The 26,072-nt window shown below is 50.4% G+C and overlaps 1 protein-coding gene across 7 annotated transcripts in view; it reads right to left on the bottom strand.

Moving 5' to 3' along the window:
* The window catches only part of GLIS1 (GLIS family zinc finger 1), a 196,424-nt gene that overhangs the window by 164,717 nt on the left and 5,635 nt on the right, over positions 1–26,072 (bottom strand). The window contains exon 1 of one of the 7 annotated variants that reach the window (XM_084785572.1): positions 24,611–24,804. The exons of the other annotated variants lie outside the window; for them this stretch is intronic. The gene's annotated coding sequence lies outside the window, so the exon portion shown is untranslated. Of the gene's footprint in view, positions 1–24,610; positions 24,805–26,072 lie in introns of those variants that run through there. 7 annotated transcript variants of the gene reach the window in all.

Genomic DNA, 26,072 nt, shown 5'->3' with positions numbered 1-26,072 from the left:
TCTTCTATCCTCCGGGGTCCAGACCTAGGGCTGTAGCTGCTGGCTCAAAGGGTAACTGCATCTGCCATGTTGAGGAATGGCACATTTTACATGTGACAGTGTAAGAGCAGAACATTCCAGGTTTTCCCAGCCCTCGTCAGCTCTCCTCCCCTTCCATCCTCATTATAGCCATGTGGGTGGTACAAAGCGGCAGCTCACGTGGGAGAGATCAGGATTCCTGATCTGGGACTGTCTTCTCTCCCGTCTGGAGCCAGAATCTTCCAGAGCCTGCTCCCCTCAGCTCCTTCCTACCTGAAGGCCTCCACTGAGAGCTGGTGTTGGTGTGGGTATGCTGTAAGCCGTGTAACTGCCCCCACTGTAGCGGTGCACATCAAAGTGAGTGGGACGGCAGAGGCAGGAGCAGAGCCCAAGCTCTCTGCTGTGATCCATCAGACAGAAAGACGCTACAGCAAACATAGCTGGCTTTATACTGGTGCCCCCGCGTGCTGTCACTGCCACTGGAGAGCCCGGCTTCCTCCAGGCTGCCCTGCCCACCATGGATGCCAGCCACACAGTCAACATCTGCTGTTTATGGAAAGCAGTCAGGAAACGCAGGGGTGCCCTGCCCCCCTCCCTGTATCTTGCCTACGAGTGGCTGCCTCACAAGTCCCTCCCTGCCCATCCAGAAAAGGGTTGCCCTGAGACTGGACTTGAGGCACGTACTCTAAGAAGCGCTCGCCTCCCACAGGCCACCTATCCGGGGGACACTGTGGCTCTGCCCTCATCTGAAAGACGGGGATAAGAACAGTCTTCCCTGGTATCTACCCATGGGCCAAGGTCAGAAACAAATCTGGGTTCAGCAAGGGTACAGCAGTCTTCACCCATGGGTAGGACCATGGGTGGCTGATCTGACCTTCCCAGCTAAGAACCAGGTATCTCCCCCCCACCCCCCACCCCCGCCCCGTCCTGAGTCACCGAGCCTGGGTTATCTGCAAGTATCCTGAGGAGCATAAATGTGCAAATGAGACTTGACTGGTGTAGAGCTGCCCTCCCTCCGATGCCATGAGGGGATGGGGGCACTAGAAGCCACCACAGCTTGTCACCCACGTCAGGTGGGAGCTCCTGCTGCAGAGCAGATCTTTTGGGCTTCAAAGTCAGCTGGACCCTGGATGCCTGACCGGCCCAGCCCCCACAGGCACTTCCCCCTCTGCATCCCTGCCAGTTGGATGTAAACAGCAATGCCATCCCTTCCTGTGGGGCCCCCAGGATACAATGTGCTGCACGGCTGCCTGTACCCCGTTCTGTCCTGTATACTCTCTATACTAGGCCAGGCACAGGTTGCACCCTATTTGACAGGGAATTAGGTAGCACTGAGAAGCAGAAAGGAAACACCAACCCTCATCACATCTTCCCAGCCCAAAGCCCCCCAGAACTCTGAGATTTCACTAAGCCAGAGGGGCCTTCCAGCCCCTCCCCCTCCCAACTACACAGACTGCTCAATGGCCTGTCACTGTCTCTGACCTTCTGTGGCCTCAGACTCCATGACCACCAGGGCCACCGAGAGGCAGAGCAAGGCAAAGCTCCTGATCTCTCCATGACCAAAACCGCACAGTTAAGCCGCTTAGATTTTCCAATTTTAATCAGGCCCAGCCCCAAGCGGCATTCTTCAATGAGGGGACTTGTTTAGCTCATCCTGAGCATCAGCATTATCATCTACAAAAATAAGTTCCACTCCCTGGGTCCTCGGTACGGCTGGGCACTGAAGCCGGCAAATGGCTTTCACAAAGCCTCTCCTCACCTGGGGGAAACTGGCTGCTGGCTGCCGGGACTGCAATCTCCAGCTCCCCCATGCTTAAAGAACACTTTTAACTGGTTCCTACCCTCTCTCGGTCACCACTGCTTTTAGCCCCCTACAGCAAATGTGTGGCAGGCGCAGGGCGGTTGTTATCAATCTCACCTGATGTCTGCAGACACCGAGGCGCAGAGAGGAGAAGCAACTTGACCTTGAGAGTTAGTAACAAGGCTGTATACTTGGTCACTTAAAACCAAGGCAGTCCCTTGCCTTTGCTCAGGGGACCCCCCCATTCTCCTCCCACACAGCCACACCCCGCTATGTCTAGATCTCAACGGCTGGTGTTGAAGGAAGAGAAGGAGACGGGGCTTTAGGTTAGAAGGAAGCTGAGGGGCCTTCACGAGTTACTCTGCTCCCCGGAGACAAGGTCTCTCCAAGGATGGGGCAGCAGGACAGGGCGAGGCTCTGTGGAACCCAGAGGCACTGAATCCTGAACAAGTCTCTCTCTGCAAGCAGTGCCTGAGAGGAGGCGGAGAGACTCCTGCCGCGCCAGGAGAGTGTTGCAGTGAGGTTAAAGGGGTCAAGTGCATGCTGTGACCTGCTGTGACCTCCCTTCCCCCCCACCCCCACCCCCACCCCCGCGCCCATGGCAAGCCACACCCACCATGACACCCTGACATCCGCAGTTTCCCATGACTTCCTTCTATGACAGCTCATGAGAGTCAGAAGAGAGCTTCTTCTGCAGAGGAAGCAAGGGAGACTACAGAAGGGAGGTGACCACCTGGAATTCCAATTCACACAGCCCCTAGAATTTGCTCAAAGGGGCACTGGGCGCATGGGGGTAGGAAGGAGGGACCATGCTATATGGAGCTATTCCCAGGCCTTGCTGACCCACCAGGCAGATGAGCAGATCCTAATGCGGTGTTTGGTCCCAATCCAGGACCTTCAATCCAGTTGCCTCTGACTGCCATTGCAGCTGTTTATCGCAACATGGCACAGAGGCCGGAGTAGTGACGTCACCTGCCTAAGGTACCCAGGAACGAGAAGCAAAGCCAGATTGGGAAGGGCCCACATAGCTGTCTCCACAGCCACTGCCTGCCACCTCACAGATACCTCACTCAGTCTGAATGTCCCAGTTCCAGGAAAATTGCAGATGAGGGAAGAGGAAGGCTGTTTCCAAAGCAAGGTCCTCCTCTGCGAGGCCGAGGAGGGCCGGCTCTTGCTTTTCTCCATCACTCTCTGCTCCCATAGAGCAGTCCCCAAGCTGCCCAAAATCCTAAACAGAAACTTTAAGTATGAAACCACTGGCTAGCAGGGCCCCTGCCACCAGTTGTCCAGGAGAGGCCAAGGGGAGGCCTATGGCTGTGTGAGACCTGTAGACAGTGGTCCCCTCCAACATCTCTCGACGGCACAGTGGACAGACAGGGAGGCAGGCAGAGGAAGGGAAGGAGAGAGTGTAGTCCCCACCCCAAGCTGTTTCCACTTTTCAGATTTGCCCAAATCTCTTAATTGACCTCCACGGAATGACTCCAGTAGGCAAGTCTGCCTACTGAGATGTCCTGTCACCACTCCAGCGAAGTCTGACGAAGCCAAGGGAAGCCCCACAGCCTGGTGCAGCAGGTGGCCAGGCCACACTTGGTGGCTCTGCCTGCCCTGCATCACCCAGCAGAACTGCCTGGTAACACTGTGAAATGCTTTGTGGCCAGAGGCCTGGATTGCGGCTACGGCTGCCTGCCTTCAGTGTCCACAGAAAGTATATTCTTTTTTTTTTTTAAGTATTTATTGGTTGTTATCTTATGCACATTGGTGTTTTGCCTAGACTACAGGAAAGCTCTCACTCAGCTCACACAGCCCAGCACACAGTAGGTACTCAAGGAGCATTTTGTCACTCCTGCCATCCCAAAGCGGGTGAGAGGGAGGAAAGGCTCTTCATATGCACTTTTTCCGAGCTTTAAGCGGCCTTAGTCCCTGGCTGGGAACAGTGACAAATGGCCCCATCCAGCCACAGGGCCTGCCAGCCATCTACAGCACTTTCTGCAGCCAGCTGAAGGGACGAGTCCACCTTCAAGACCCCGCTAGGGATTGCCTCCTCCTCTGAACTTGGCCTTTCAAAGGGGCTTTCATTTATCGGGCTTTAATGTCTCACATGATTTAATCAGAAACACGTGCCTTGTAAATATCGTCTGTCATGTTCCATCAGGTTCACAGGGGAAAGTACAAGTCAATAAACAAAGGTTGTAGCATAAATCTACCTTGAACACATAATACCTCAAATAAGAAAAGCAAAACATGTGTGGCCTCTGACCTGCGCAGTTTCATGAGCAGGAATCTGGGGGATAGTTGGGAACATTCTAAGGCTTCATAATTAATAGGGAGGCGGGGCCGGTCTGTTTGCACAGTGCCAGTGTGGAGCTCTTCAACAAAAGACTATCTGCCTGGCAGTGCGTGTCAAAGCCCAGCACACCTAACTCACCAGTGCCCCGCTGCCCCCACTGCAGAAAGCCAAAGTGCCCTGAAGCATCTTTCTTAGGAACAGGGGCTACCTCCCCCCCCCCATACCCCCCCCCACCAGTTTCCTCACATACAGGGCAGAGGGGAAGATGGTATGCTAAGGGCCTTGGGCTTTCCTTCCAAAATCCTTTCCTCTGCAGCACTCCAAGAGATCCGAAGTGCAGAATAGAAAAGGAGAGTCAATGAGCCAGCTCTGCGACTCAGGACCACGCCCTGACAAAGGCAAGGTTCGGCCCTGGGCTGGTGCTTTTCAATGCTCTAATCTACCCACCGCTACGGAAGTTCTTCCTGTAGTTTTGGGTGGAGAGGAAAGGCTGGAGGCAGTGTGGCGCATTAGGAAGGTAGTCTTCAGATAAGATGAAAAGCAATCCTTGCCCACAGGATTGTTACTGGGGTTATTTCTCATGTGGTATATTCTAGAATGCTACCATAAAGCATGCCCTAGCTATGTCTCCTCTTCTAATGAAACTCGCAGACCTCAGCGTTTCCTCAAGGCCTAGGAAACCTCATATCTCATGTAAGGCAACTGTTTCTGACCTGTTACTGGGGGTGGAGCTCAACACAGGCATTGTCTGGCAGGATGGAGGGTGGGCCAACACTCACTGAGTGCCTAGCCATCGGGGTGTAGCAAGGGACCAAAGGCAGAAGGCATGATTGAGCAAGACTCCAGTGCTATGACCCATCCCCTCTTCCTGGCCCACTCTCTGGGGCAAGTGCTGGCTTCCCTTCCCGAGGAAGGCTTCCTCAGCTGTCCCTCTGTAGTCCCCTGCTGTTGAGCTGCATGCCAGCCTAGAATCCAGCGCAGACCCTAGCCACCCTGCCTCTACCCACATCTTGTCTGGATCTCCCATGAGGCAGCCTGGCCCGCACACCCAGAGGCACGTACCACATCAGTGATCATTGATTTACTTGCTTATCCTGTCTCAACCAAAGACAGACTATCACCACGGCCTTGTTGAAAACTGTCTAGCAGCAGCACCCCCCTTGCCAGAACAGGGTCATCAAGTACACGGTGGCACTCAGGGACTGTGGGACATAACGGGTTCGCTGAATGAACGAGCCCTGGAGGCCTGCTTTACGCTTCTGCATGTTAGGGATTGGAAGGGTCATCGAGGTCAAGTTCAAGAACCCATGAGTGGTCCGCACCTGAGACATCCCACTGATGCTGGGGTGAGGATGGCCGGGCTGGCAGGAAGCTGGGGGCTGAAAGAGTAGTTGCGGCAGTCAGGTGACAAGACTGGTCCTTAGCACACGAGCAGGTGGACTAGGCAGCTTCCACATGGATAACTGAGTGAAAGAGATAAGCAAGTGTATTGATGAATGAGTATTTGAACTGCACTCCCAATTCACACTAAAGGAAGGGCCAGGAGCTGCCAGGCCTTCCTCCGCGTCAAAAGCAGAAAACCTCACCGCTGAACCCCAACGCAGGGGCAGCTCCTGCCCACTAATGTGTGCCCTAAGGCAGAAGCAGAGCAGGGACTGTGACAGGCTGACACAAGTCTGTGGATCAGGAGCTAGAGAGACGGTTCAGCGTCTGAGAGAACTTGTTCTCGCAGCGGACAAAAACATTCACTTCTGCACACAGCAGCAAGCTCTTCAACGCACTCCCCTACCAGCAAGGAGTGCCCAGAGCAGCCAGCCTTACCCGGGTCTGGCCAGGACTCTGGAACCCAGGGAAGGACTCCCTGACTTGTCCCACGGGCTCCCCCCCAACCGATGCCTGTGCCTGTCACGCTCGTGCAAACGCGGTGCCTCCTGCAGACCCCCAGCACATGTGGGAAGCCAGTGCCAGGCACCCTCCCACACATGCGAATGTTCCTAAACAGAGTAATTAGACTGGTGTTTAGGTAACTTTTACACAGGCCCCTAATCAGAATCACATGTGGGGAGGAGCCAGCCGTGGTGGCCAAGCTGGAGTGGCCGGTCAGTCCCCGCCCCAACACAACTGCCACCCTCTGCTTCCTTACACCCACCCCCAGCATGGAAACTACCCACACCTGATTACAGACAGGCCAAAAGGCAAACACTTGTGGTTTCAGGGCTGAGCCACCCACCAGCACCTCTGCAGTCCAGCATGACATACAAAGCCAGACTCTGCACGGGCCTTCAAGACCATCTACCAGAACGCCATGTAATCCCAACAGGGGAGTAACGAAGGAAGCTTAGTGACCAGCACACCAGAGGACGCCCACTCCCCGAAGCCACCCTCCTCTGAGTGCACCCCTCCACCTCCAGGTAGAGAGGCTCACTCTGGTCTGCCCATCCTCCAGGTGCGGAGCATGGCTGGAGTTCAGGACTTGTGGTCAGTCAGACAGAAGGGCAGGGCCCAGATCTCACTAATTCTTAGTCGTGTCTTTGTTTCCTAGGTAATGGAGATGCCATCCGGAAGTGAGCCGCTCCACTGGCCTGAGGAGACCACTTGGTTCCAGACCTGGCATTTAGTATGGTTTCTCAGTCCAGTCTCCTCTCTGATTTGCTGTGTGGCCTTAGGCGAATTTCTTGGGGGGGGGGGGTCTCTGTGCTTTGGTGTGCTCCTTGTTGAAAGAGAAAGCCTAATCTTCCCGCCCAGCCACATCCCAGTCACGGTCAGCCATACCTCTGCTGGCAACACCTCCTTTTTTTTTCCAGTCTAGCGCAGCAGAAGGAGTCTGTCCTTCCTTACAGCGGCTCTGCTGTAAGGGTGGATCCCACCCACCCCCACCCCCACCCACCCCCTCATCCCCCACCCCACCCCTGCTGCCCCCACAAGTTACGAAGCCATACCCAGTGCAGCAGGTTCTGAGCCCTGGGCAGCGGAGGAGGCAGGCCTGCATCTGATTGCCTGGTCCTGTGGACAGGCTTGAAATGTAGCTCAGTGATTTATTCATGTGGGGCAGTGGTTCACGACCTGTGGGTCATGACCCCCCCCCCCCCCGCACAGAAGGTACATATCAGATATCCTGAATATCAGATATTTACATTACTTATTCATAACAATAATGAATTAAATTTATGGAGTAGCAACAAAAATAATGGTTTGTGGCTGGGGGTCACCACACCACGAGGTGCTATATTAAAGGGCTGCAGTGTTAGAAAGGTTGAGAACCACAGGGTTAAGGGGTGCTCACCGACCCTATGCCCTGGGTGCTGGGTCCTGTGCTGGGCCCTGCCCTCTGGGTGTTCTTAGTTAGGATGAGGACCTAAAACCTGCTCACTGTCACTGTCACCAACCCTGTGGCAGGGGATCGCCAGTGGTGGAGCCTGGAGATGCAGGTTATTTATGGGTCCTGCCACAAGGCACGGGATTCAGCAGTGGGCTGGCCTGAGCCGGGATCTGAAGAACAAGGAAGCCCTTGACCAATCAGTGGACAGGGGGGAAAAAAGGTCTCTCCCCTGAAAGGACACCTGCTCTGGAGGCCCTGTGGCCTCTGCATGACACACCTGCCACTTGAGTCTTAGAGAAGATGACCAGGAGGAACTAAGGCCTCTCACTCCTCCGCCTCACCAGCCTCCCCAACTTCCTGTCTACGGCAGGGGTTCCCAAACTTTATTTGCCACTCTGTTCTGCTTGAAAAAAATTTTAAAATTACATATACAGTGTTCTGTCTGCATGTACACTTGCATGCCAAAGAAGGCATCAGATCACATTATAGATGTTTGTGAGCCACCATGTGGTTGCTGGGAATTGAACTCAGGACCTCTGGAAGAGCAGTCAGTGCTCTTAACCTTTGAGCCATCTCTCCAGCCCTGCCTGAAAAATCTTTACACGATGCCGGGCACAGAGAGATATAAAAGAGCGATACAAATCACTTACTGAGAAATGGGCTGGAGAGATGGCTCAGTGGCTAAGAGCACTTGCTCTTGCAGAGGACCAGGGTTCAATTCCCAGCACCCACATGATGGCTCACAATCATTGGTAACTCCACCCTCCACCCTCACCCCCACAGGGGATCTGATGCTTCGACAGGCACTGCACACATGTGGTGCACAGACATACATGCAGGCACATAAAATAAAAATAAAGGAAAAAAATAAATTAAAAAATAAACCAGACATTTAATGTTAATAAATCATAAAGAAATTCATCTTAAAACAATTCTCTGGTATACATATAAGCTTACCATTTATTAAAGATGAAAGTACGTTTGCATACTAGTGAGATGCATATGCTTGTCTTTGTATAAGGAGTTTCTATATAAACATCTTCAACATGTTTCAGAATTGATTTATACTTTTGCTTTATAACAGGCCATGCCGAAAAAGCCACTTTGCATAAATATATAGTACAAAATGGCAGAAGTATGTTCAGGGCCATTTCATAAATGGTTGGAAATTCTGTCCTAATCCCAAGCCAAAATTCATCTAATGGTTTTTTTTTTAAAACAAAAACAAAAACAAAAACTCAACCCAGCAACTTACAGAGCAATTTTGAAAATCATTCTAACACAGTATACTCCGAAGACACATAACTTGGTACATGTTAAGGAATGACAGTAGGAAAATATTAAGGTCTTTGTTTTCTATAATTAAACCATTATGCTTCTACAAAAGAAAAGAAAAAAAAAGCTGTACGCACAGTAAAACCCTACATTGTATAACATACAACTGTCTCGAGTCTGCACCGAGGTGTCCCGGGCAGCATTCACTTGGTGTTGCATGGCGTGACTGCACAGCGGTTCAGATGCATGTGCTGTGTGCTTAGAACCAAGGTAACAACACAAGTACGTGCTGCCAAAAGCCCCTCAGCATCATTACTTGTTGGATTCTCAACTAATTTTTGGTCATTGTATATTCAGCAAACTCTTGACCATTGTCATTTTTTATATCAATCACATTCAGCTATGTGACCCCACAGTTTAAGAAGATCTAGTCAAGGTTAAAAAAAAACCCTACTGAGGAGTAAAACTCCATTGACAAAGATACTACACGCCTGAGTTGTAAAATATGGAGGAATCAAGATGACAGTTACCTAGAAAATTCATCCCTATTAGCTAGCTTTCACGGTGCTGGAAGGAAGGAGCCATGCACACTGTCAGAGGAGGAAAGTCATCGGCCTCACCCAACTGTGAAGTCTGAAAGCTACAATGACAATGACAATGGCAAAACAGGCCCACTGGGACCAGAGTGGCAAGGGCACCATGGGAGTAACCAATCACTTTTTGAATGGACTTCCGGCTCACTTCACAAGAAGAACCCAATACCCAGCAACATTATTGGAACCAAAACCCTGTGGCTAAACAGGTCCTAGGTCCCAGAGGGGAAGCTCCCATTATTGTTCTACTAAATGGCTGAGTGTTAAAGTGACCCCCAATGACCTATCATTACAGCCATCCATTGGCGCAGCCCTCGGTCCTCATCAGAGAAGTGTCTTCCTTCAGTACATGGTGGTTAACACAGAGACCCAGGACTGACTAAGATGCAGAGAACACGCAGAGAGCATGGGATGCCCAGACTGAAACAAGGCACTGGTGTCACACTCCTTCTCCAAAGACCCAGGGATCATCACGGGAGGGGAGGTGGAGAGACTGGCAGAGCCAGAGTCAGTGCGTGACTGCTGGGTTTTCCAGCACAGAAGAACTCATAGCAGCCGTGACAGCGCGCACAAGACCCGTCCAATCCCATGCCAGACAAGAGCCCAGCCTGAAGGGCGAGGTGGGCCTGAAGCCCCAGCCCCAGCCGAGGAGGCCTAACTATTGGCAGTTGATGGCTACTGGGAGGAAGTCAGTTTTCTTAGTGTGTCTCCTGGTAGGTCAACCTCCTCCAGTGAAGACCAGACATCTGAGAGTATATTGGACTTGATGGGGTTTTGTTTTGTTTTTGTTTTTGTTTAAGGACACAAAGTTGGGTGCATAAGGGTCCGGAGGAGGAAGTGAATATGATTATGATGTATTACATGAAATTCTCAGAGAATAAAATTTTTCTTCAAAAAATTACTAAGTGAGAAAATATAAACTGGAAACAGCAATTTGGATTTTTTTTTAATCGTTGTCACTCTGAAGACAAGGTCTGAAGCTGGTGGGAGCCTGAGCTGTGCCTAAGAAAACAGCCACATGTTGCCAGCCAGTCATTCATCTTCAGAAGTCAGCTTCTTCCGCAGCAAGACAGGAAGGCGGGCTCACTGAGCAGAACACAGTCGGGTGTGGTACCCAGGATCTCCACCAGGGGCACTGTACACAGAGGGCGGCATGCGTTATGCTGGCATTCCATCATAGCTGCGCTTTCAAAAGGACTTCCCTATCCAGTATCTGACCTGAGCTGCACAGGAGCCCAGACCCAGATTACCGCTCCAGTTTACAGAAGGAGGAGGAGGAGGAGGAGGAGGAGGAGGAGGAGGAGGAGGAGGAGAAGGAGAAGGAGGAAGAAGAGGAGGGGGGAGGAGGAAGAGAAGAAGAAGAAACAATAATAATAAAGAGTACTTACTTACTCAGTCCTTAAAACAGTGGAACTTCAGCAGCACGGAGGTCTAGCTCTGCCACACACACAGCCCCAGTCTCTCCCCACACCATGCCAACTAAGGCACATACACAACTAACCAGAAATGCATCTATTCCTAGCAATGGTGGTCAAGCCGCTCACATTGCCCTGAGACGGAACAGATAGAGGAAGAGTGGTCCCAGGTCCCTAGAGAGGTGGACACACAGCAGCAGCACCACAGCCTAGAGAAACAACTGCTGCGGATACTTAGGCCCTGCTAGGGCTAGGGCCATCTGCTTGTAGAGTTCTCATCATTGAGAGTAAAGGATGACCAAGCGACTGAGTAATGTGACAAGGGCCGTGGTGGAAATCCAGTGGAGCAAATAGAAAAGGACTGGGTTGCGGGCAGGGGGTTGGGGGGGCGGTTGGGGGGTACCAGTAAGTGACACACAAGCAAACCTGAGTCAGCCATGGAAAGGGGCGCTGAAAGCTCACTCAGCAGAGACAGAGGGGAGGCTGTGTAAAGGTCCTGCCAAGAGGACAGACTCACTCACTGACTCACAGAACCGAAGGGCCATCTCAGCACAGGGGCAGCGAGAAAGGACACAGAGATGGACTTCAGGTCTGTCCAAGCAGGCCAGAGCAGAGGGGAAAACAGCCACCGGAAGCTGCACAGACAGATGCCGTGGTAGCACCACGTAAGAAAAACTTGTCCCAGCAGCTAAGAACAGAATAGAGTACACAGAAGCCCAGACGACAGCAATGGGGAGACCCTGGAAAGACCAGGACGGAGCTGTGGGGGCTGCACAAGCCAGAAGGGGGTGGCAGAGCCCAGGATCAGAACTGAACTCAGGAATCAGAGGTGCTGGCACAGAGCCGCGAGAACGGGCTACTGATGCAAGGAGACAGCCAGGTGACCCCACATGGACCTCTCCCAATAATGACGTTAGGTCAAGTGAGATTAATGCAGCTGGGTTCAGCCACATGGACAGGCCAGGGCAGGGAAGGAAATGGGGGGGGGGGGGGGGAAGGAGGTGCGGAGTAGACAGAAATGGGGGAGGGGTGCGGGAAGCAGACCGCAATAAGGAACAGCTATTCCCTAACATGTCTGTGCGCTAAGGGGAAAACTCAGTGATGGACACAAAGCCAGTGAGAGAAGGGAGGCGGGGAGGTGCTGGGGACACAGGATGCTGGAGCTACGGACAAAGCGTGACTGCAGATAGGGCAGGCCTGACAGGGCCTGCAGCCCTGAGCCCACTCCCTGAGACCGGGTCATTAGGGAGTCACTTACTGGCACCACGTGACAGACTCAGCTGGTTCCAAGCAGGGTAAGGCAGGGCCTGATCATGAACGTGACAGCAGGATGAGGCTGAGCATAGAGGAAGCAAGGACCCAAGGAGTGATGAATCGTGCCAAGTGATGGGTCAAGATGGCCGACATCGTCCCACACAGGCAGAAGGTGACAGAAGCAGCTCAGGAAAGCCCTCAGCCTGGAAGAAGGAGGCCAGCTAATCAACGAATCTGAATTATATTTTACAAATGGAAACAGGAAGGCAGAGGATAGGGGAGAAGACAGTTTAACAAAACCCCAAAATTTTAAATATATCAACAGATGGAATATACAAAAGAGGAACCACATGAGACTAACAGAGTGATTTTGCAAATTAAAAATAACTCAAGTGAAAAATTAAAATGAGAGACGAGGTCCAGGAAATTCTCAGAAAACAGATTTAAAAGGCAAAGAGGTAGGCGCCCAGGGGAAAAGAGGAGAATTTAAAGAGTCATACAAAAAGCAAAACATAGAATTAGTGAGAGTTCCAGAATATGACAACAGAGTAATAGTATTGGGAAAACTTAAATAAAAAAATTAAAAATAAAAACATCTAAAATTGAAAGACATGACTATCTAGAAATAAAGGGTCCGCTAAGTACCCAGCCCAGTTAAAGAAAAGCCCCTGCCAAAGCACATCATTGGGAAATTCCAAATCAAAGATACACAGAGTACTTAGAAACCTAAAAACCAGAGGGGGTGGGCTGGAGGGCTGGAGAAGGGGCGAATAGAATCTGCAGAGTCAGGGGTCAGCTCAGAGCTGGACGGCACTGAAGGATACAGGATACCATCTTAGAAATTCACAGGATCAGCCCTTGCAGCCACAGAACCGGTTTCAGTGGGTCTCCGTTTCCTCATCTGTCAAAGAGACATCACGACGGGCTGGGCCCGCCTCCTTCTGGGGTTTGTGAGAATGAATTAATTCAGGCAAAGTCATCAAAGCAGTGCTTGGCACACGTGTTAGAGTTCTTATTAACACTATCAAAACTGAGGCCTTCTCGGAAACACATCAGGAAAATGTGCCCTAGCAGACTTTGCAGTTAAACCAAGAAAAAGGAAATCACGATGTAAATGGCACGTGTGTGTGTGTGTGTGTGTGTGTGTGTGTGTGTGTGTGTGTGTGTGTATTGTAGTAGTAGTAGCAGCAGCAGCAGCAGCAGCACCAGCAGCAGCAGCAGCAGCAGCATCCGAACACCTTCCTCCTACTGGAAAATTACCTTATACAGTTAAACCCCTAATCCACCCCAAGGAGCATGTACAGGCACACACGTGTACTTGCCTGCAAGCTGAAAACCCAGAGAAGCTAACAATGCCAACCTCCCTGTCCTGTCCCCACTGCAGAACAGTAGCCGCCGCCCCCCCCCAAGTCTCTTCCCCACTTTTTCTTTACTACGAACCACCATTTGGAAAACTTTCTATTTGATTTGCTCACTGGATGACTGCGCTTTCCCCTGTAGAATGTAAGCCCTGCAGCCACACACATAGCCATCACCTGTTCCTTGGTATCTTTGCAACCAGAAGCATGTGAACCTCACAGCAAGTGCTCAGTGAAAACGCATTCAGTTAAAAAAAAATATTTTGTCAACTATTTGTTCCAGGCACACTTGGATGCAGGGTTGCAAGTTCTAAGCTGGCCCAACCCACACAGTGAAACCTTGTCTAAAACAAAGCAAAACAAAACAACAAGAAACAACCCTCGCTTTCCCATCTTCCATAGCATGAACATATGCTGATCAGAACCTGCTGGTTAGGAGCTGGCAAAGATGGTTCAGTGGGTGAAGATGCTTCCCCTGGGGACCTGAGACGCCTCTCAGGAACCCACAAGGTAGAAGAAGAGATCTGGCTCCCTGCAAGCTGTTCTCTGCTTTTCACACATACACGCTGTGGCATTCCCCCCAATACACACACACACACACACACACACACACACACACACACACACACACACTCGGATTAAAACATGACTGCAAGAAGACAGCGCCAAAGCACACTTAGATCCCAGGTCAAGGCAGGAGCATCAGCTGCTCCCCCTACTCCTGCGCGCGTGTGCACCTCCCCATATCAGAGCGTGCCACTGGACAGCCTCAGTACCAAGCCTCCTCCTTCTCCAGCCTTCGCAGGAAATTCCGAAACCCCGTCAGCACCCTTACGCTAAAGTCTCTTTTCTGCTTCCATCACCCAGGGTACATGACAGATGAGAAGCCAACATGCGAAGATCCTCTCAGGGAATAAAATTCTCAGAGAAGTCTTCCATACCACACGGGGATACCAGAAAGAGAGAGCATTGGCATCTGACAGAGTGAGAGAGTAATTGGGGGAAAATGTAAAACCGAGCAAATAAAAGTGGAAAGGAAAAAAAAAAGCCACAAAACAACAACCACCAAAACACCAGGAAAATGAAAGGCCCTCTCATGGCTTGAATGACTTGATTACTTGATTGACAAGTCCCAGTGAGAACACAGGCTCCAGGGGCACTGTCACTGTCCTTCCTGCCCACCCCTCCCGCTGCCCTCTAGAAAAATTCCATCTGCAGACACACCCTCTTCCCCAACCCTATAGCTAAAAATTTGGGAGTTCTCTGGACACTCGGGGTCACTCTTAGATCTCGGAACATCTTTCAGTCCCAAGGACTTTCAGTCCTAAGCACAGTCTCGGTTTAGTAATTAAGATGTCTTGTCCAGATTAATAATCTCAACTCTGAACTCCACATTCAGCTACGCTCCTCCCCCCCGTGCGGCCAGGCAGGAAGTGGCTGTTCCAGCTGAGCTGTCTTCTAGGCTGGAGTCACCCACTCTGCCACTAGGGCACCTCTGTGGGTCCCAGGGTCAGCAGACGGCTGCTTCCCCTCTGTGTCCCAGGAGACACTCTGAGCCTCTTCCTTCTGCCTGGCAAGAAGCACTCCGGGCGAGGTGGGCTTGACAGCACCCTCCAGAGAGCATTTCTTCAGTCTGCCAGCAGGCAGTGGTCCCCAACCACGGCCTCTGCTCCTCACCACTGCCACACAGGTCATCTATCCACCTGTCGCTCTGTCCCTCTGACACCCTGGCCATGCATATTCCCTGTGTGGTCCTGGTACGGCCAGTCCCTAAGCTTCATGAGGAGGTAATCCCTTCTGCCACTTGGCATGAGTAGAAAGACATCCCTGCCTCTGACAACTCTTCAGAAAAAAAAAAAACAACTCTCCTTTGGCTCTTCCATCTTTATCCCTCCTCCCCTCTCAGTGCATGCTGGGTAATAGTCTCAAACCAGTGTGGAGTCCTACTTCAGGGCCGCGTGGCCAGCACCACCATCATGCCTGCTGTCTTAGGGTCCTACCAGACCCAAAGAGACAACCTCTTACCACACACAGTCCTAACTCCACACTGGTTTGCCAAAGAAGCTCAAGGCGCCCTAAGCCAGGGAGGAGGCCAGGCCACACAGATGGGCCAATGGGACTCGAAAGAACTAAACCTTCCTCTGCTGTAGCAGGACTTGGGCAGTGAGGAACACCATGGCCAACTGTGTTTTAAGGAGACCTAACATTCACCCCTTGCCAGCCCTGTAACCCTGGACAAGCTGCCTTCCCTCTCTGGCGTGTCTCTTCACCCGCAGGTTAGAGATAATGACAGACACGCCTCCCCGGGACTGCCGGGGGAATTAAAGGGATGGCGTGTGGGATGCGCTGAGTCACTACAGGAGGGTTCACTGTTAACAGTTTTACGATTATAGATGATACGTGTGGAAGAAAATGCTAGAAAATAAATGACTCCAAAGCAGAGCTACCATGTCACACAACTGGGTAGCCCCTGAAGGCAGAGCTCACTGGTCACCCTGGCTGAAGGCTGCCTTCCTGGGGTGGCTGTGCAGACCCAGCTTCTCCTTATCATGCTGGCTTATTTTAAAAGCTATGCTTGGCATGACTTTGCTAAAAATAAAGTTTTTATTTTAAAACATTAATAAAACAAGTTTCTGCAAATAGCAGTAACAACAAACAATGGGGCCTGGTGAGTGACAAAGAAGAAAGCCATGAAGAAAATGGCAAGGGAAAATCTGGGCGACCCGACTATAAAAAGAACTTTAATGTGTTTCAAAACATCACAAAGAACTCAGTTAAGCAGCAGACTCATTTTAAAAAAAATGTAAGCAATGTAAAGAACAGGTTCACTCTTAACGTCAGAAGGCTTACTTAGCTATTTCTTTTGGTGATCCAGGGGCTCGAACCCTGAGAGCCCTGTGTATGCTAGGCAAGCCCTCTGTCACTAAGCTATCAGAAAGCAAAATATTCAGCAGGAGAGATAGGAACTATGAATCAACACTCAACGCAAGTTTACACCACACTCAAAGTCAGACAAACGTCAAATGAAATGATAACCAGATGTCGCTTCCACCTACAAGTTAGGAAAGGAATTCTGAGGCTCAGGTGCGGGTGCACGCAGTATGTTCTCGGAGGAGGCGCTGTCTGCAGCTGGGAAAACTGATTCAGCCTTTAAAAGGTGCCATCTAGTCAGTGTTCTTACCCAGCAGCCTCGCCGCCTCCCCACGAGGCTTTCCTTCTCCCACACTGGAGAAAGTACCAGCGGTTCAACTGAAGGTTGCGGCAGGAAGATACTGTGTGTGCTCCCGCTTCGTCTCTCTATACCAGCATGCAAGTTTAACAACTATGCATATACGATTATGTGCATTATATATGTTTGTTTTTCCGGCACAGAGGGTATCACTGATAGGCTAGGGAAACTTAGACATCACTAGCTTTGGGGATGGGGCATCAGACACAGGTGAAAAACTAAAGAGACAGGGGTTCCCTGAGGACTCTTTTTGGATCTTTTGAATTTGAAACCATTTTAATGTGTGATTTATTCAAAATAATCTAAGCAAATGAAATTTAATACACTTCGGGATGTCTACCAAGAATTTTAATAACATGGAAGTGATTGTTAGAATGTTAACCTTACAAATAAGTGCTTAAGGCTATAGTCAGGATATATAATATCTCAGTAATATAAAGATATATTAATATTATATTAAACATGAACAAAACTGAAGAGGAATATACCAATCTGTAAGCAACAGGCTCTGCAAGGAATGTGATTATAAGCCAAGAATTTTTTTTACATCTTTCTACAGCTTCCAAACTGTCTGTATTACTTAAATGAGCGGAAAAATAAGGATTAATAAATTAAATTATCTTCAAAGGGCCAGTCACCTCCCAAATAAGGATTAGGACTAAAGCCAAGCAATTTGCCAGAAGTCAGGAAACAACAAGGATAAAACCGAATCCCACCACTGTTAAGTGCTGCACAGGACACCCTCCACGTGTTCTCAGCCTGAGGACAGACTTACAGAGGCCACCACAGCCTCTGGGCTGCTTCCCTCTCACCAGGGCCTGCCCACTCAGTGCCACCTCTCCAGGAAAGCCCAGAACTCTCATCACAACAGCTCCATGGACTCTGAGAGCAGAGCACACAGACCCGAGGACTCAGGTCTGTGTCCCCAACGAGAGGCTGGCCTGGTAGCCAGCGTGCTGATTTACCTCAAGGCTGGTATATCTCCTGCCCACCCTTATGGCTGGATGTTCCCCCAAAGCAGAGACCAAGGGCACAAAGCTTCACATATGAGAGGGCATCAGGAAGCAGACGGAAAATTCAAGAACAAAACCCTAGCTCTATCCAGAACTCTCTGCAAACATGAGAACATTCCCAGGTCGTGTAGCCCCCAGCCTGGTACTACTGGGCACTTAGAATGTAGGTAAAACAACCCAAAGACAGAGTTGTTAATGCTATGTAATTAATTCAAATGACTACAACTATTCTTAAGGAAAAATAAAGGTACATCACAGGATACTCACCGCATTCAACAAGAGAATCCGCTTTTTTTAAAGGGGGGAGATGGAGTGGCTGGCAGTGCCCAGTAAATGATGAGTCTAGAACACAGAAGCGCTGGGGAGGATGTGGCGGGGGGGGGGGGGGGGGGGGGTTCTCTAGAGGCCACAAAGCTTGTGCCTGCTCGGCCAATATCAAACAATGGCTCACACCCTGGCAAACAGCTCTTCTTTGTCCCCAGGGCATAGCAACTGGAACCTCTGAAGGTGGCTCACTCACACAGCAGAAACTAGTAAGAGGTTAGAGGGAGCAGGAACTAGACAAGGCAGCCCCATCCAGGACAGACTGTCCAAGGTGGGCTCCACCTCCAGGGCCCCGCCGAGGACGATTCTGCAGATCCAAGCCCCCGTTTGCCTTCAGAGGGCTCCCTCTGAAGTCAAGGCCCCTCACCTACTGATCTCTCCCATACTGGCCCCCACTGGCCCTGCACCCAAGGCCAGTCAGAGGACCCAGCAAATGTGTCCATTTCACATTTAGTAAGTCAAGGCTGAGGTCATCAGCTGACATCAGCTGGAGGATGGGTGTCTGCTTAGGAAAGAAACCCAGGTGTGAGTGCGCACAGGAGGGCTGGGCTCCCGTTTGAGCTGGGATCCTGCAATACTCATCGTCCACCTGCCTGCCAGGCTATGAGCTCTGTTAAAGCCACCACCATGTCCAGGGCTAGCCCCGATACCTGAATAGCGCGTGTTCAATGAAAGAATAAAGCTTAGAAACTCAAGATGCTGCCCTACCGGGCAGTGGTGGCACACACCTTTAATCCCAGCACTCGGGAGGCAGAGGCAGGTGGATCACTGTAAGTTCAAGGCCAGCCTGGTCTACAAAGTTACTCCAGGACAGCCAAGGCTACACAGAGAAACCCTGTCTTGAAAAACCAAAAAGAAGAAGAGAAGGAGGAGGAGGAAGAGGAGGAGGAGGAAGAAGAAGACAAAGAAGAAGAAGAAGAAGAAGAAGAAGAAGAAGAAGAAGAAGAAGAAACTCAAGTCGGCTTTTGGACTCCCCAGAAGCACGCTTTCACTGCAGCACAACTGATGTCAGGGTCCTGTAGGAGCTCATCCTAGGAACTCCACCAGTCATTTCATCCCAGACCCTGCCCCTCAGGAAGAACCCTGGGAGAGAAAACCAGGAGCTCTGCCAGACTGCCTCTTCCTAGGAGAAAAGTACCAACAAATAGTCAGGACATAAAGGAGGTCAAGGTTAACCCTGGCTGAAAGGGAGACGTTTCTTGAAGATGAGGAATGAAACAGATTGTAGCTGAGTAAAGCCCCAGGAGGTGGTGAAGGGAGAAGAAAGGCAGGTCGGCCTGCAGCACCGCTCCACAGCTTTGGGCCACTGGTCCCCTCCGGGCCTGTTTTCCTATCTAAAATGAGGCCAGTAATACCCAACTCTCAAGAAGCAAATGGAGAAACCTGAATGGCTTCGGGGATACTTCTCCCAGCGGGGAGCGACAAATGCCAGCCCGACAGTGCCACGGAGGCTGGCTGCACGGGCAGCGAGGGGCAGAGCAGTCGGAGCACCTTCAACTTGAAAGGAAGAGGCAACGAAGAGTCCAGCAGGATGCTGGAGCCAGACAGTAATTCCCAGCCCGTTAAACCAGGGGGTGCCGGCACCTCTGGATCCACCCCACGGCCAAGCCCCCTCCCTTCCTATGGGACACCAGCTGCATGTGCATCTTGGGCTGACCCCGAGGCCAGGACCTGTCGTCAAGTTGAGCCGACGCCATCCACACCCACCTCAACAAAGACCAGCTGCTCCTGACCAGTCCCACCCGCTATAAAACCAAGCCACCAGCCGACCAGACCCATGTCCTCCACAGCTGGCATTCAGAGCCCCAGTTACACCCAAGAAGGCAGAGAGTGGACAGCGGGTAGAGCGCTGCAGTGTGGAGGGGAAGGCGGCGATCAGCTAGCCCAGGACCTAGACTCACATCTGCCCCGCGCCCATCCTTGATCACCCAGGACCTAGACTCACATCTGCCCCGCGCCCATCCTTGCTCTGCGACAGACACACCTGTCGTGTGCTAGTCGCCATTCCACAAGGTCTGCAGACTTCTCACTCCAAGTCAGCCCTCCAGACAGAAGTGGCCTCCACTTAACAGAAGAGAAAAACTGAGGCGCAGAGTTCGACACACTTGCACAGTGTGGGCTCCCAAGCCCCGTGGCCACCTTTGCCCAAGGTTACAAAGTCCACAATGGTACACAGAGAGGGGCCAGGAAGCCAACACCATCCCAGGAGTTCTACCTCATCCTTGCCTGCGCTGGACCTGACTTTCCAGTGTGGACATCACACACACACACACACACACACACACACACACACACACACACACACACACACACGCCCGGCTGTGTCTGAGATCTAACACCATCTAGTTCCAGGTCTCAGTTCCAACACTCAATCTGAAATACTTTATCTTAGACATAAAGAATAGAGATTTCTGGGTCACATGTGTAGCAATTGCCATTGAGTTATGGGTACACGCATCTGTGTGTACATGTGTGTGCATGTGTGTGTGCATGCACACATTCATCCTTATGTACATGGGGAGTGCATATGCTCATGTGCAGAGAAGCCAGACAACCATGTTATGTTTTTTTTCTCTCTCTCTATTGTTCTCCACCTTATTTTTTGAGACAGGGTCTCTCATTAATTCTGCAAAACTAGCTGACCAATGAGTTCCTGGCACGGAGTGGAGTCCTCTACCTGGCCTGTAGCCTGGCCACTCCACAGACCTGCGACTGTAAATTATATGTCATTCCTAAGGTCAGCCCTTCCCAACAAGGAGGGGAAAGGACAGCCTAGAAGAATGAGAAGACTTGCCAAGGTCACCCAACAGGACAAGACAGAGCTCACTGTGAAGACCCCAAAATGGTGCTAGAAAGAGAGAGAACACGAATGTCTGCATAAGGGGGTCACTCAGCACCTCACTGAGGCACCATGATGCAGAGAACATTTGCTGCGGGGCTGGAGAGATGGCTCAGTAGTTAAAAGCACTGGCTGCTCTTCCAGAGGACCCTAGTTCAGTTCCCAGCACCCACTTGGCAGCTCACAGCTTCCTCTAACTCCAGCTCTAAGGGGATCTGCTGCCCTCTTCTGGCCTCCTCAAGCAACACACTTACATGCAGGTGCACGAACACACACACACACACACACACACACACACACACACACACACACACACACACGGCGGCGGCGGCGGCGGAAGAATCAATAAAATAAACCTTTCTCACAGAAAGCCTTTGTATGTCCATCCTTGGTTGGTGAAAGAAAACAGGTTTATCAAACACTCCTTCACAGCCAAGGCTCATTGAGGGCAGCAACTGGGTCACCATTTCCCAATGTCTTGGCCACCCATGCTGACTCACGTCTATGCTTAGCATCTGGGACACAGAGACAGTGACATGCCATCCCTGTCCTGAAATTCACCTAAGTAATAACTGCAACGGAGTGTGAACAGTTCTAGGTAGAAAGAAGACTGGTGAGAAGATGCTCCTAGAGTGAGGTGGCTCTTCAGCTGCTAGGGAAGATTAAGTAGGGCCAGCATGGTAGGAAGGGGGAGGCAGAGCCTTTCCCAGAGGCCCCCATGCCACTTACAGCAAGAGCCGCAGGGACAACATCTGTAATTACTGATGAACATTAATCAGGAGCCAGTCTGGTTTTATGCACTTGTACTTGTGTTAACCCATCATCCCTTATCACAGCCTGTTGAAATTTTAATTATTACTGTCCCCAATTTATGGATCAGGGCGTTGAGACCACCAAGCCATAATTTGAACCTGGCAGCCTGTTCCATGCCATGTTCCTCACCCATATCCTCAACCAATCCCAAACACTTGCCAGCACTCCTGGTCAGATGGCTAGTGCTGGACACAAGGCCACAACAGTGAGTATCTGTTTTCTCCCTTACTCCCCAAAGTGATTTAAGGGCATACAACAATGAATACAAAGAAGTTTGTTGGGGGGGAGGAGGGGGTTAAAGAGATGGCTCAGTGGTTAAGAGCACTGGCTGCTCTTCCAGAGGACCTGGGATCAATTCCCAGCACCAACGTGGCAGATCCCAGCCATCTGTAACTCCAGTTCTAAAGGATCTGACACCCACAGACATACATGCAGGCAAGACACCAATGCTTATGAAATAAAATTAAATACTTCTATTAAAGAGTAATTTTGTGGTTTATAAGGAAAGAAAAGCAGGCAAATTCCACTTAGGGGTACACAAGAAAGTCTGTACTGACGCAGAACTAGCAAGAGATGGTAGCCTAGCCAGCCAGCAAGGGTCCTATTTTCTTCCCCCCTGGCTGGCAGGTCAAGATCGTTAAAGTACATCCGAGTCTGTAGGACAACCTGTGTCCTCCCAGACACGTGCCTATGTTGCTCTGCTGGAAAACACTAAGCAACTTTAAAAAAAAAAAAAGAATAAGGTTAGGAGACACTTAGACGTCATTAGGCAGCCCCTCCATCAGCAGGCACTAGCTGTCCAACTGCAAGCACGCTCTTGTGGCTAGGCAACCTGGGCAGCCCTGGTGCCTGGGCCTGGCGGTATTAGAAAGGCTTTAAACAAGAAGTTCCGAGGATTCACGGTCCAGGATGTCGGCTTTCCATCCATCCCTGGACCCCCACCGCTCCAAGTGCCCCTCTGAAGGCCCCACGAAGAGCCTGCCCCACGAGAAGCTACGGCACAGACATATTCTCACAAAGCGCTACGTAAGTACAAATGACTGTTTGATCAATCATTTGGCCTCCGCGTGGGATTTGGTTGGAATTAAAGCCATCTGGCTGAGGGGGGGCGGCCAGAGAGGAGGAGACAAGCAGGCGGGAAAATGACCCACCCCCTCCCCCCAAAAAGCATTGTTAAAATATAACGGGGGAAACCAGTAAAGTGCCTGCTGTTATTTCAGCCTAAGCCACTTAATCCTTCAGCACATAAAGCAACTTATTTTATGACCTTTTCCCTTTAAAAAGTAAATCAGAAGACGCTGCCTTGAACTCAGATATCTCTGAAACACGCTACTCATCTCTCCCAGTGAAATATCCTGTTTCATAAACCTTCCTCGGGACACTTGAAACTGCGGATCACTAAATGCCTCGCTTTAGGCATCTGACATTCCAGAGAATTAATATTTAAACTTATTACAGGAAAAAAAGAATTGAGTTTGGTTGAAGCATGAAATATTTAATAGTGTGTCCAAATTAGAAGCCCTATTTTGTTTCGCACTGGAAATGCCAATGATATTACCTGGGCTTTGCCCTCAAATGGATAAAAATGCCCAGCAGTAGTATTAAGATAAAAAGACACAATTTCAGCCCTTTCCTCTAGAGGAGAGAGGTGAGCCAGGCTTCGGGAGTGGAAGCCATCCCGTTTCATTTTATAATACACTTAAAATCATATTATCATTGTTTGCCTCGAAGAGAGAACGGACGACACTAATCACCAAACACTACGGCAAAGTCTCCACTACACGGAGGCCTGGCCCTGTGCAGCTCCTCTTCATCTGGGGACTGGCTGCCGACCGTCTGGTTTCCTGTGCTCACTAGGACAAAGTATTAAGTGGTTTGGGATAAAAATTAAGCTTCAATTGACACAGTGGATCCTGGCAGCCTCTGCCGGCACGTGTAATTTATTTACAGGGTTGGAAAGTCGGCAAAATACATCATCAGCTCTTATACAAACTTCTACTAGGTATTAAATGCCCAGCGCTCAGAGAAGTAATTCATATGGTCCAGCCGCGTTCCAAAGTAAACCCAGTCCCCGGCCCTCCAGAGAGCTTAAAACAGCAAACGGGCTCTGTCTTTTTCAAGTCAGGCCCATGGACCTTCTTGGTTTCTTTCTAAAGCGCTATTTTCCAGCAAGCCTGTTATTTCAAAACAAAAGCAACCGCGTCTAAAAGCGCAATGTTGGTGGCTGAAAAGACACATCCCTGATGCTGTTTCACACGTTGACACGGGGACCAGGAAGGCTCCTGCAGTTCGGTCCCCAGATCTAAGTGGTGACTCCTTCAGAGTACAGCTGTCTCCTGGACACATGGTGCCAGGCCAGACTCAGCCTGGAAGGAGACCCCTGGCCTTCATCCGGCCAGCTCATCACTTGACACAGAGGATCCATTTCTAAAACAAATTCTCAAGGTCACTTAGGTCCCTAGTGTGCCCACACCTACAAGCCTACCTTTTATCTTCCCTAAGTGCTGAAAACAAAACCACCTCTTCCTGGATCCCCGAGCCACTGGCCTGTTCAAGGAATTCTTCCACACCACAAGACAGCCTCAGCCAGGGACTGTAACCTGCAATAACCCTGGGCGGGGTGGGAGGGCGGGGTCCTGTCCCCTGCTTCAGAGAAGGGAGCCTCCATGGCCAGCCTGAGAGCCCTCACAGGACCCCAACTCCCTAAAGACACAAATCACACCGGAAACCCATCTCCTCCCAGTGTTGCAGTGGGGGGCAGGGAGCAATGCACAACCAAGCAGTCTCCCCTGAAACACCACTTTGGCCTGCTGGCCAGTAAAGGGGGACATGGCTCAGCCAACCATAGACACAAGCCTTATGAAAGCCGTCCCACAAGAGTATGAGCTTTAGGGGGAGATACTGGCCTCGCTTTCAGACAATAGGGTTCAGGGGTCAGGCTCATTACTTGCTGCCTGCCCAACCTTCAACAAGGCATTTTCCTAGCTCATCTACAGTGTTTAGAGAACGCCTCTTTGCTTCCCACCCCCCCCCATAGGGATGCCGGGCGCAGAGACAATTAAATGTACTCACAGCTGTGCCATGTCTGGCCTGGCACACAGTAGGTGCTCAATAAAAGCTAATGGGCCTCCCTTTCCCTTTTTTCCTTCTGTATTCACCTTCAACAGTCAAGAGTTGGAAGGAGCAGTCGAAGTTTTAGCCTGGCCTAAAGATAAACATAGACTTCTTTCAGCGCTTGATGTCCTCCCAACTCCCTTAGCTTAGGTAGTGTGGTATCCTGGAGATCCCTAGCAGAGAAGGGATACACAGCCCATCCAATCAAACTGCTCCCCGTTCTACAGAGAGGGAGGCAGCGGCTCAAAGCAGCATCAAAGCTGTACTACGGTGCCTGTGTGTGCTCCAGGCAGTGCAAACATAACTGCCAAACAAATTCAGGCCCTACAGGAAATGTGTCCCTCAGTCCACAGGCTGAAGCCTATCCTGCATCTGACTCAAAACGCTGACTTCAAGAACACAGCACATAACGCTAACACAATCCTCTCGCTCTGCCGGAACCTTCTGAAGGAACAATGCTTTCGAGTTTAAAGAGGAAGACAGGAAAGGAGCAAACAGATGCATCCAGTGACTGGAAACTATAAGAGCCCTGGGTTCGGGCTGTGTTCTCTCCACCCCCAGCCAGAAAAGCAGCCTCTGTTTTCTTTCGGTTTCTTATAAATAAGGCTTTGGGAGACCAAAGCAGCCACAAAACAGCCCCCTCCCGTCTGCTTTCCTTACTCAGTAACTCAGCTGTCAGGGCCGGACTTTGCTTCCAACGCCGAAGACTTTTTTTTTTCCTCTTTCATTGTAAACTATTAATTTGGGCAGCAGCTTTTGATAAACAAGAAATCGGTTTCCAACGGCCAGAGTCAAGAGCACTGGGGGATAGTGCAGATACCTCACAGGTCTGGGGGGGGGGAGTTTGTTTTTGTTTCCTTCCGACCTAGTATTACAGTTTGTGCTTTTTAGATTATTGGATCAAACTTTTCAAAGCCCGCTGCAGTTTGCTTGATTTCTTCTCCCTCTTACACTGAACATTTTGTGCTTTTACACACAAGAAGAAAGTAGCCCCTACCTAAAGACACAGACTGGCTCCTTAGGCCCAAATTAACTGCAACTAAAATCTAGTCTGGGGAAAAAAAAATTAGGAAACCATAGGTACACATTTAACTCGTGTGTGTGTGTGTGTGTGTGTGTGTGTGTGTGTGTGTGTGTGTGTGACACCCTGTATCAGCTTTAAATTTTCTGAGAAAATTCTCCTCTTTAAGTAAAAGCCACGCACAGTTAGTGATGGTCCAGTTCCAAGTAAAGTTTATTTGTTTGTTGTTTTTTCTTTCTAATCATATCCAAAAAAGGACCAAAACCCCTACTCCAAGCTTAAGTTTCTCCTCTGCTCTAGGATGCTGGCCAAACTCCATGGAATAAAACCGAAGAAAATGATAATTATGCAACCTTCAGAGCAAAGAACATAATAGCGAATATGCACTTAGGTCCATGT

This window comes from Acomys minous (assembly GCF_964271855.1).
Source record: "Acomys minous genome assembly, chromosome: 6".
Lineage (NCBI taxonomy): Eukaryota > Metazoa > Chordata > Mammalia > Rodentia > Muridae > Acomys > Acomys minous.
Note: the sequence above shows the minus strand (reverse complement) of the source record. Positions and strands in the feature narration are given on the sequence as shown.